The sequence below is a fragment of the Cervus elaphus genome, chromosome X (genome assembly GCF_910594005.1).
Source record: "Cervus elaphus chromosome X, mCerEla1.1, whole genome shotgun sequence".
Lineage (NCBI taxonomy): Eukaryota > Metazoa > Chordata > Mammalia > Artiodactyla > Cervidae > Cervus > Cervus elaphus.
The window spans coordinates 155,658,592-155,671,858 of NC_057848.1; the positions used below are offsets into that span (position 1 = coordinate 155,658,592).

General features: G+C 39.4%; 1 non-coding gene across 1 annotated transcript; it reads left to right on the forward strand.

Moving 5' to 3' along the window:
* The first annotated feature begins 12,111 nt into the window (after positions 1-12,111).
* On the forward strand, positions 12,112-12,218 carry LOC122690949. Its single transcript, XR_006340202.1, has one exon. It is a non-coding gene; the product is annotated as a U6 spliceosomal RNA (small nuclear RNA).
* Positions 12,219-13,267: the final 1,049 nt, after the last annotated feature.

Below are 13,267 nucleotides of genomic sequence, written 5' to 3' on the forward strand. Positions count from 1 at the left end.
GCCAGTTTGTGAGAACATTAATTTCGTATGAGAATTACAGCCCTAGGTATGACCTGTTGATGTTTAAACCACTGCTCTGTACTTAAAAAGACCAAACATAATATACTAAAGGTTGAGAGAGAAATTGGCATTCCTGGTTGAGCATCCCCTGGTCACGTTTCTTTCTCACTGGTTTCACAGACCTCAAGAGGCACTACTATTCTGTTGGTGGTTTTGCTGCTTTTAAAATCTGATGGGTTGGCGAAATCTGGGTAAAGCGTACATAGGATTTCTGGATCATTTCTTATATCTACATGTAAAGTCAATATAAATTTCAGTTTTTAGAAAACCAGCCATAATCTTATCACAGAAAACTACTGTAAATATTTTGGAGGATATGTTTTTTTAATTAGAAAAACTATTGATTATGTAGATACATAATACAGACCATATTTTATCCAATAAACCCTGCATTTTTCAGTGGTTTTTAGAAAAAGGTTGGGGGTACTTTCAGGTGGAAGGAAGGAGGAAAAAGTAAAGCAGGATCAGAAACTCTCCTTTTCCGTTATCTAGCAGACTCAAAAACTGGCAACCACAGGTTCGCCAGCAGCAACCAAGCAAGGAAACAGGGAAGATGCCAATGCAACAGGGCATGGTGTGACTTGCAGCTCCCCCCACCCCTTGAGTAGTACTGAGCAAAGAAACTGGAGTGATGGGGAGCCCCAGTATGGATGGAGGGACTGATGCAGCGACCAGGTCATGTGGAGGAGACTCAAGGAAAATCCTTGGGAAGGTGAGGGCTTTACTACTGTCTCAGGACCTCAGGGGAAGGGGAAAGATTCACCAGGACAAGGCACTCTCCAGGTTGCAAAGTAGCCTGGGGAAGCCAAAGCCCACAGAGTAAGATACACCTTTGGGTCCAGTGAGCACCAGTTCTGGACACTTAATGGGAACCCAGACAAGAAAGGATACCAGGTTCCCCAACAAAGTCCTGCCTAAAGGAATGGTTATTATTACTAGCTCTGAATCCAGTAAAATACACAACTAAGATTTTTAAACCGAGGAATCAGAGTTGTAGAATAGAATGTTACTGTTATAAATCTTGACAGAAATGAAAGTACATTAATCAGTTGAGACATGATGGGGGTGGGGTGAGGTGGTGTGGTGGGGAAATGGGATGAAGACTAAGAACCAACCACCTCATCTTTCATGGGCAGATGTCGTGTCAAGTTATACTATCTAAGATTGTGATATAAAATAGAAAACAAAAAATCTTGTTTTTCAGTCTTTCTTGACCTAATGCAGTGGTTCTCAAAGCCTCATTCCCCAACCAACACCACCAGCATCACCCATGAACTTGTTAGAAATGCAGATTCCTGGCTGCACTGCCAGCCTGCCAGATCAGAAACGGTGGGGATGGCCCAGCAGTCTGTTTGAATAACCCCTCTAGGGGATTTGGATGCTCGCTCAAGTTTGAGAATCACTGACTTAGTGCTTTTAGGAACCAGTAGCCCTTGTATTTATCAGAAGTTCATCAATACCTTCAGTTTCACTTCTAATTTTTTTTCTGTAGCATTCAAATAACTGAAACCTTTAAAAATAGCCATTTTCACCATCAGTCCTGTCTGTGCATGGATAGAGAGAGGTCAGGACACATGCCTACCCACTGTTAACTCAGATGATTTTTGTAAGTGATGGGATTATGAGTGACTATTTTTCTGTATTCTGGTTGAATATAATGAATGTTGTATCATTTTTATAAAAGGAAGCCATTTTTTAAGTAGTAATATTTCATCCTATCCATTTTATATGTTGCTAAAAATTTATGGAAACAGGTTTTACCTCCAAGGGCTACTACCCTACTTCTCCTTAGTCCAGAGGGGTTTGCTCCCCGTGTCCCTCCCGCATCATCAAATGTGGATAAACATATTTATGTGTTCCATTAGCTTTTAATAAACTGATTTATAATATTTGATATAATTATATATAATTTAAATTCATTTAGAATAGTATATAAAAGGAAGAAAAATTCAACAGTCACACTGCTCATATATATTTAGTGTTAAACTAACTTTTGCTATTTTTTATTAGTCTTTTTCTGAGCTTTATCATTTTGGTAGTTGAGATAATACTTTATGTATATTCAGCCTTTGTAGATAGTCACACACATGTTTAAAATGTGTTTGCAGTTTGTATGACATTCAACTTTACATATTTTAGAGGACAAGGAGAATCTTGTTCCCAGAAAGCAAAAAATGTTTTCTAAAACCCTGAATTATTAACATTAAGACAGCATGTTTGTTTTTGCTGTACATATCATTTATGATATTAAAAGCTAGATTAAATTTTACAGGTAATTTTCTGAAGTAAATTCTTACCTCAAATTCTAATCCCTTCTAATGATACTTAATAATTCGTAAGAAGAAATTGATTCCAATGTTGTGAATTTCTTGCTGATGAGAATTTTCTGCAAGGGATTGCAGAGAATACAGTGTGACTTGCTTAATGGTCTCTTAAGGACTATGGTGGAAAAATGCCCAGAAGTTCCTCAATAAGCTAAACATGGAATTACCATAGGATGCAGCAGTTTCACTCTTAGGTATGTGTATACCCACAAAAACTGAAAGCAGATACTTAAAAACTTGTACTCACTGGCATTTTTCACAAAAGCCAAAAGGTGGAAGCAACCCAAGTATCCATAGACCGTTGACTAGATAAACAAAATCTGGTCTCTCCAGACCATGGAATCTTATTATACAGCCATAAGAAGGAATAAAGTGTTGATACATGCTACCTCATGTGTGAGTCTTGTCAACATTATGCTTAGTGAATAAGCCACAAAAGAACAAATACATGATTCTATTTATATGAAATATCTAGAATGGATAGGAAATAATTTTGCTTTCTATTTTAAAAAATTTCTCCATTGCTTTGGCTCCTACTCCAGCATATGCAAATATTTCTAACCTCCAGGAAATTTAGAATTTTGCCTTTTTTCTCCGATATTCTGAAAGTTTTCAATGATGGGTTTTTGCTATGGCTCCTTGTTCATCTGAGCTCCTGCTGACCTCCTGCCCGGAGACTTAGGTCTTTCCATTCTATGGTAATTTTCACCTTCCACCATCTCTCTCTTTTGAAGCTCTGTCCTTACCTCCCAACCCTCAAGACAGCACCTGGCATTATCCTGATTAATTTGGTTTTTTGAGTAGGCACAGTATTAACATACTTCCACAAATCAAAACTATAAAAAAAAGATACACTAAGTGTCACTGTCTTCCATATTCCTGCAACACCATTCCCTCCCACTCCTTGTAGAAGACCAACTTCTGGCTTCTGCCTGTGTTTTTTATAAAGACAAGCAGATACATGTCTTTTCTTATTTCCTCTTTCTTATGCAGAAGGAAGTATCTTCTATGTCCTCTTCTGCACTTCTGCTCTTTTCACTTAAGGAACCCTAGAAGTCACTCCATGTCATTCTGTGAGGTGGTCCTCCTCCTCCTGTACAGCTGCACATCCGCCACTTGGCCCTGTGCTCTTATGTGCAGACATTCAGGTAGTTTCTGATATTTGGCAATTACAAATAATGCTGTAATCAATAACCTTGTGCATATTTAGTTTCATTTTGTTGGAGGTGAATCTTCAGGGTAGATTCTAAGAAGTGAGATTGTTGGGCAGAAGGGTAAACTGTATGTGCAACATTCCTAGATACTGCCGGCTCTTCTCCACAGGACTTGTACCAGTTGGAATTTCCTCCAGCAGTGCTGGAGACAGCCTCTTTTCCCACTGGCCTGTGGCATGTGTTGACAAGGTTTTGAACTTTTGCCAATCTGACCCATGGAAAATGCTATCTCAGTTTTGTTTCAATTGCATTTCAACCAGAGATATTTTAATTAATGAGAAATACAGTTGATTTACAATATTAGTTTCAAGTGTGTAGCCTAGTGATTCAATGTTTTTATAGATTATACTACATTTAAAGTTATTACAAAATAATAGCTTTGTTTCCCTGTGTTGTACAATACATCCTTGTTGCTTAGTTATTTTATACATAGTAGTTTGTATGTATCTCAATCCTCTCCCCCATCACCCTACTTCCTCTCTCCACTGGTAACCACACTAGTTTGTTCTCTCTGTCTTGCATTCTGTTTCTGTTTCAGATTTGATCATCAGGTACCAAAACACATTTTACAGATTCTCAATTCGGTATTCTGCAAACCACTTCAGTATTTTTGCCTTGAGAACCCCATGAACTGTATGAAAAAGCCAAAAGATAGGGCACTGAATGATGAACTCCCCAGGTCCGTAGGTGCCCAATATGCTACTGGAGGTCAGTGGAGAAATAACTCCAGAAAGAATGAAGGGATGGAGCCAAAGCAAAAACAACACCCAGTTGTGGATGTGACTGGTGATAGAAGCAAGGTCCAATGCTGTAAAGAGCAATATTGCGTAGGAACCTGGAATGTTAGGTCCATGAATCAAGGCAAATTGGAAGTGGTCAAACAGGAGATGGCAAGAGGGAATATCGGCATTCTAGGAACCAGCGAACTAAAAGGGACTAGAATGCGTGAATTTAACTCAGATGACTATTATATCTACTACTGTCGGCAAGAATCCCTTAGAGGAAATGGAGTCACCATCAATCATAGTCAACAAAAGAGTCCAAAATGCAGTACTTAGATGCAATCTCTGAAATGACAGAATGATCTCTGTTCATTTCCAAGGCAAACCATTCAATATCACAGTAATCCAAGTCTGCCCCAGCCAGTAACACTGAAGAAGATGAAGTTGAACTGTTCTTTTAGAACTAACACCCACAAAAGATGTCCTTTTCATCATAGGGGACTGGAATGCAAAAGTAGGAAGTCAAGAAACACCTGGAGTAACAGGCAAATTTGGCCTTGGAGTACAGAATGACGCAGGGCAAAGGCTAATAGAGTTTTGCCAAGAGAATGCACTGGTTATAGCAAATACCCTCTTCCAACAACACAGGAGAAGACTCTACACATGGACATCACCAGATAGCTAACACTGAAATCAGACTGATTATATTCTTTGCCGCCAAAGATGGAGATGCTCTATACAGTCAGCAAAAACAAGACCAGGAGCTGACTGTGGCTCAGATCATGAACTCCTTATTGCCAAATTCAGACTTAAATTTAAGAAAGTGGGGATGGGATGCATGAGACAAGTGCTCCAGCCTGGTGCACTGGGAAGACCCAGAGGAATCGGGTGGAGAGGGAGATGGGAGGGGGGATCGGGATGGGGAATAAGTGTAAAAAACAAAAAAAAAGAAAAAAAAAAAAAAAAAAAGGAAGAGAAGAGAAAAAAAAAAAAAAAGGAAAGGAAAAAAAAAAAAAAAGAAAGTGGGGAAAACCACTAGACCATTCAGGTATGACATAAATCAAATCCCTTATGATTATACAGTGAAAGTGAGAAATAGATTTAAGGGACTAGATCTGATAGACAGAGTGCCTGATGGACTATGGACGGAGGTTCGTGACATTGTACAGGAGACAGAGATCAAGACCATCCCCAAGAAAAAGAAATGCAAAAAGGCTAAATGGCTGTCTGAGGAGGCCTTACAAATAGCTGTGAAAAGAAGAAAAGTGAAAAGCAAAGGAGAAAAGGAAAATATAAGCATCTGAATTCAGAGTTCCAAAGAATAGCCAGGAGAGATAAGAAAGCCTTCCTCAGCAATCCGTGCAAAGAAATAGAGGAAAACAATAGAATGGGAAAGACTAGAGATCTCTTCAAGAAAATTAGAGATACCAAGGGAATATTTCATGCAAAGATGGGCTCAATAAAGGACAGAAATGGTATGGACGTAACAGAAGCAGAAAATATTAAGAAGAGGTGGCAAGAATACACAGAAGAACTATACAAAAAAGATTTTCATGACCCAGATACTCAACAATGGTGTGATCACTCACTCAGAGCCAGACATCCTGGAATGTGAAGTCAAGTGGGCCTTAGGAAGCATCACTATGAACAAAGCTAGTGGAGGTGACAGAATTCCAGTTGAGCTATTTCAAATCCTAAAAGATGATGCTGTGAAAGTGCCTCACTCAATATGTCAGCAAATTTGGAAAACTCAGCAGTGGCCACAGGACTGGAAAAGGTCCGTTTTCATTCCAATCCCAGAGAAAGGCAATGCCAAAGAATGCTCAAACTACCTCACAATTGCACTCATCTCACACTCTAGTAAAGTAATGCTCAAAATTCTCCAAGCCAGGCTTCAGCAATACGTGAACCATGAACTTCCAGATGTTCAAGCTGGTTTTAGAAAAGGCAGATGAACCAGAGAGCAAATTGTCACCATCCGGTGGATCATCAAAAAAGCAAGAGAGTCCCAGAAAAACATCTATTTCTGCTTTATTGACTATGCCAAGGCCTTTGACTGTGTGGATCACAATAAACTGTGGAAAATTCTTCAAGAGATGGGAATACCAGACCACCTGACCTGCCTCTTGAGAAACCTGTATGCAGGTCAGGAAGCAACAGTTAGAACTGGACATGGAACAACAGACTGGTTCCAAATAGGAAAAGGAGTATGTCAAGGCTGTATATTGTCACCCTGCTTATTTAACTTATATGCAGAGTACATCATGAGAAACGCTGGGCTGGAAGAAGCACAAGCTGGAATCAAGATTGCCGGGAGAAATATCAATAACCTCAGATATGCAGATGACACCACCCTTATGGCAGAAAGTGAAGAGGAACTAAAAAGCCTCTTGATGAAAGTGAAAGAGGAGAGTGAAAAAGTTGGCTTAAAGCTCAACATTCAGAAAACTAAGATCATGGCATCTGGTCCCATCAGCTCATGGCAAATAGATGGGGAGACAGTGGAAACAGTGTCAGACTTTATTTTTGGGGGCTCCAAAATCACTGCAGATGGTGACTGCAGCCATGAAATTAAAAGACGCTTACTCCTTGGAAGGAAAGTTATGACCAACCTAGATAGCATATTAAAAAGCAGAGACATTATTTTGTCAACAAAGTTCTGTCTAGTCAAGGCTATGGTTTTTCCAGTGGTCATGTATGGATGTGAGAGTTGGACTATAAAGAAAGCTGAGCACGAAGACTTGATGCTTTTGAACTGTGGTGTTGGAGAAGACTCTTGAGAGTCCCTTGGACTGCAAGGAGATCCAACCAGTCCATCTTAAAGGAGATCAGTCCTGCGTGTTCACCAGAAGGACTGATGTTGAAGCTGAAACTCCAATACTTTAGCCACCTGATGCAAAGACCTGATTCATTTGAAAAGACCCTGATGCTGGGAAAGATTGAGGGCAGGAGGAGAAGGGGACGACAGAGAATGAGATGGTTGGATGGCATCTCTGACTCAGTGGACATGAGTTTTGGTAAACTCCAGGAGTTGGTGATGGACAGGGAGGCCTGGCATGCTGCGGTTCATGGGGTCGCAAAGAGTCAGACACAACTGAGCGAGTGAACTCAGAAGACTCTGAGGAAATAGTTTTCATCCTTGAAAATTTTAGCACACATGCCATCCAAATGGACAGAGATGACTTCTGAGCCTTTTTTTTTTTTTTTTAATGCAATTTGGTCTCTTCCTGTTCATGTTTTAACTGGCAGGAACTATTCTAAAGCTTTCTTGCCCCACCTAATGGGCAAGGAAGGAAATTGAACTGCCTTTTTTGGTTGCTGCCTAGAAACCAGTTGAGATTCAGCGCCTCCTAAGATGTCCTAGCCTAGCAGTAGTAATGCATGAGTTTTCACTTGTGTCTGACTCTGTGACCCCATGGACTGTAACCCGCCAGGTTCTTCTGTCCATGGAATTGCCCAGGCAAGAACACTGGAGTGGGTTGCCGTTTCCTTCTCCAGGGGAGCAGACCTTAGCACAAAATAAGATTCGAAAGAGAACAAGATATGGAGATTTATAGTCTTGGCTTCAACATACTCCTAGAGCATGGATAGCTAGAGAGTGTTAATTAATAAGGGTTGTTGAAAAAGCCCAGGACCAGATAGCTTCACAGCTGAATTCTACCAAAAATTCAGAGAAGAGCTAACACCTATCTTACTCAAACTCTTCCAGAAAATTGCAGAAGGTATATTTCCAAACTCATTTTATGAGGCCACCATCACCCTAATATCAAAACCAGACAAAGATGCCACAAAGAAAGAAAACTACAGGCCAATATCACTGATGAACATAGACGCAAAAATCCTTAACAAAATTCTAGCAAATAGAATCCAACAACATATTAAAAAGATCATACATCATGACCAAGTGGGCTTTATCCCAGGAATGCAAGGATTCTTTAACATCCGCAAATCAATCAATGTAATACACCACATTAACAAATTGAAAGATAAAAATCATATGATTATCTCAATAGATGCAGAAAAAGCCTTTGACAAAATTCAACATCCATTTATGATAAAAACTCTCCAGAAAGCAGGAATAGATGGAACATACCTCAACATAATAAAAGCTATATATGACAAACCCACAGCAAACATTATCCTCAATGGTGAAAAATTGAAAGCATACCCCCTAAAGTCAGGAACAAGACAAGGGTGCCCACTCTCACCACTACTAATCAACATAGTTTTGGAAGTGTTGGCCACAGCAATCAGAGCAGAAAAAGAAATAAAAGGAATCCAGATAGGAAAAGAACAAGTAAAATTCTCATTGTTTGCAGACAACATGATCCTCTACATAGAAAACCCTAAAGACTCTACCAGAAAATTACTAGAGCTAATCAATGAATATAGTAAAGTTGCAGGATATAAAATTAACACACAGAAATCCCTTGCATTCCTATACACTAACAATGAGAAAACAGAGAAATTAGGTAAACAATACCATTCACCATTGCAACAAAAAGAATAAAATACTTTAGGAGTATATCTACCAAAAAAACACAAAAGACCTATATATAGAAAACTATAAAACACTGATGAAAGAAATCAAAGAGGACACAAATAGATGAAGAAATATACCATGTTCATGGCTTGGAAGAACCAATATTGTGAAAATTAGTATACTACCCAAAGCAATCTATAGATTCAATGTAATCCCTATCAAGCTACCAATGGTATTTTTCACAGAACTAGAACAAATAATTTCACAATTTGTATGGAAATACAAAAAACCTCAAATAGCCAAAGCAATCTTGAGAAAGAAGAATGGAACTGGAGGAATCAACCTGCCTGACTTCAGGCTCTACTACAAAGCTACAGTCATCAAGACAGTATGGCATTGACACAAAGACAGAAATATAGATCAATGGAACAGAATAGAAAGCCCAGAGATAAATCCACATACCTATGGACACCTTATCTTCGACAAAGGAGGCAAGGATATACAATGGAAAAAAGACAACCTCTTTAACAAGTGGTGCTGGGAAAACTGGTCAACCACTTGTAAAAGAATGAAACTAGAACCCTTTCTAACACCATACACAAAAATAAACTCAAAATGGATTAAAGATCTAAATGTAAGACCAGAAACTATAAAACTCCTAAAAGAGAACATAGGCAAATCACTCTCCGACATAAATCACAGCAAGATCCTCTATGACCCACCTCCCAGAATATTGGAAATAAAAGCAAAAATAAACAAATGGAACCTAATTAAAGTTAAAAACTTTTGCACAACAAAGGAAACTATAAGCAAGGTGAGAAGACAGCCTTCAGAATGGGAGAAAATAATAGCAAATGAAGAAACAGACAAAGGATTAATCTCAAAAATATGCAAGCAACTCCTGCAGCTCAATTCCAGGAAAATAAATGACCCAATGAAAAAGTGGGCCAAAGAACTAAACAGACATGTCTCCAAAGAAGACATACAGATGGCTAACAAACACATGAAAAGATGCTCAACATCACTCATTATCAGAGAAATGCAAATCAAAACCACAATGAGGTACCACTACACACCAGTCAGAATGGCTTCTATCCAAAAGTCTACAAGCAATAAATGTGGAAGAGGGTGTGTAGAAAAGGGAACCCTCTTATACTGTTGGTGGGAATGCAAACTAGTACAGCCACTATGGAGACCAGTGTGGAGATTTCTTAAAAAACTGGAAATAGAACTGCCACATGACCCAGCAATCCCACTCCTGGGCATACACACCAAGGAAACCAGATCTGAAAGAGACACATGTACCCCAATGTTCATCACAGCACTGTTTATAATAGCCAGGACATAGAAGCAACCTAGAGGCCTATCAGCAGATGAATGGATAAGAAAGCTGTGGTACATATACACAATGGAATATTACTCAGTCATTAAAAAGAATGCATTTGAATCAGTTCTAATGAGGTGGATGAAACTGGAGCCCATTATACAGAGTGAAGTAAGCCAGAAAGATAAAGACCAATACAGTATACTAATGCATATATATGGAATTTTAAAAGATGGTAATGATAACCCTATATGCAGGACAGAAAAAGAGACACATATGCATAGAACAGACTTTTGGCCTCAGTGGGAGAAGGCGAGGGTGGGATGATCTGAGAGAATAACATTGAAACATGTATATTATCAAGTGTGAAACAGATCACCAGCCCAGGTTGGATGCATGAGACAAGTGCTCAGGGTTGGTGCACTGGGAAGACCCAGAGGGATGGGATGGGGAGGGAGGTGAGAGGGGGGATTAGGATGGGGAACACATGTAAATCCATGGCTGATTCATGTCAATGTATGGCAAAAACCACTACAATATTGTAAAGTAATTAGCCTCCAACTAATAAAAATAAATGGAAAAAAAATTTAAAAAAATAAGGGTTGTTGACATTTTTTCTTAGCCGTGCTAATTGCTGCTTGTGTAATCTTTGGTCACTATGAAAGTGAAAGTGAAATCAGTCAGTCGTGTCTGACTCTTTGCGACCCCATGGACTGCAGCCTACCAGGTTCCTCCATCCATGGGATTTTCCATGCAAGAATACTGGAGTGGGTTGCCATTTCCTTCTCCAGGAGATCTTCCCAACCCAGGGATTGAACCTGGGTCTCCCACATTGTAGGCAGATGCTTTACCGTCTGAGCCACAAGGGAAGTTGGTCACTATAGCTGTTGCTATAGTTAGCCTCTGAGGCCTCAGATGCTCATTTTAAAAAGTTATTTATGCAAAATGAAAATAACTTTTTTACCAATTATAAGAATAATACACACACACACACACACACAAAGAGTAATACACACTCGAGGGGGGGAAATATCCTAGAAAGTAGGAGGAAACATAAAGAGAAAACTTAAAATTGCATTCCCACCACTCAGCGGTAACCAGAGTTAACATTTTGGTTTCAATCCTGTGGGCCTTAGGCACATATATACCCACCGTGCATGCACACACATGCTTACACATTCAATTTTCCTACTCTCCCTCTCCCTATATAAACTCTCTCACACACACATATATATATATATATATATTACACACACATATATATACATAACAAATTTTTCTACACATAATACACGCAAACTTTTTAAAAACTCAATAGTTGTGAACTTGCCATTTTGTATTTTTTTCTGTTCACTACAGTCAACATCTTTTTGTATTCATCATAAAGCTCTATAGCATGATAGTTAACTGCTACAAAGTAGTCTTTTCATATGTGTGTGCACGCTAAGTCACTTCAGTGGTGTTAAACTCTTTGTGGCCATATGGACTGTAGCCTGCCAGGCTCCACTGTCCATGGGATTCTTCAGGCAAGAATACGGGAATGGGTTGCTATACCCTCCTCAAAATTTTGTTCTGGTAAAGAGCCCACCAGGCTCCTGAGTCCATGGAATTCTCCAGGAAAGAATACTAGAGTGGGTAGCCATTCCCTTCTGGGAATTTTCCCGACACAGGATCTAACCCAGGTCTACTGCATTGCAGGTGGATTCTTTACTGTTCAGTTCAGTTCAGTTCAGTCGCTCAGTCATGCCCAACTCTTCGTGACCCCATGGACTGCAGCACTTCAAGCTTCCCTGTCCATCTGGTACATCTTTACTGTTGCTGTACCTTAAATCTTTTTATCATGAAAGTGTATTTTTTATAATTTTCAGCATAATGAATAATGTCTGTGAACATAAATTTTTGTACACATGACTTTTCCACTAGCATTAATTTCTAGGAGGAGAATTGTTGGGTCAAAGAGTACATGTTTTAAAAAATATTTTTAGTGCTCACTTCGGCAGCACATATACTAAAGTTGGAACGATACAGAGAAGATTAGCATGGCCCCTGCGCAAGGATGACACACAAATTCATGAAGCGTTCCATATTTTTGAAGAAAAAAAAAATATTTTTATTAAAGTAACACAGGCACATTGGGATAAGCAGAATAGAGCCACTCCACTAAAGACATCCATGCCCTCATCCCTGGAACTAGGACTACGTTCCCTTCCCTTACCTGGCCAAAGGAATTTTGCAGGTGTGATGAATGAAGATAATGCTCTTGCACTAGAGAGAGTTTCTGGATTACCTAGGTGGATCCAGTATAATCACAAAGGTAGCAAAATGGGAAGAGAAGACAGTCCCAGAAGGAGCTGAGATGTTGGGAGCAGAATTCAGAGAGATGTAACTGCTGACAGGAAAAGGGCCACAAACTCCCAAACACCCACAGCATCAAGAACTGGAAAAGTCAGGGAAATGGATTCTCATGTAGAGCCTCTGGAAGGAGTTCAGCCCAGTGACATCCATTTTGGACTTCTAACCTCCGGAATGGTAAGATTCCTGTTTCTGTTTTTGTTGCTTTACGCCCCTCCATTCTGGTACTTTGTTACAGGATGACGGGAAAGTGGTATACACATAAACAGGTGTCCTAAATAAAATAAGGCTTCTCTTAACTTATTTTGAGAGTTGGGGGAGTGGACCCCCACACTCCTCCCTCGTATTCCTCAGTTCCATTCCCCAGGGGGATTCACTTTCAAACTCAACTCTTTCTTCTGGATTTCCCTCCCTATATCTAAATAACATGCCTGTAGTGCTACGTCTTGACTTATTAGTTTTAGACACTACCTCTGGAGCTCCTCTTAGAATCACTTCCGTTATTCTCCCAAACTTCCCTCCCAAAGTCTTCCACTATATCATACTTTTTTGTTAATATGTATTGCTTTACAGTAAATGACCACTTAAATATTGTTCCGGGTAGTTTATACTATAGATTGTTTTTTCTTTGTACAATTTATTGTTTTTCCTGATGTTAATAGGTGTCTTGATTTTCTTACTTGCTTAGTTCTGAGGCACTCATTCAAATCTTCCTTATTTCCTATTGCTGCTGTCATAAGGTCAGAAGTCCAAAATGTGTCTCACTGGGCTAACATCAAGGTGTTGGC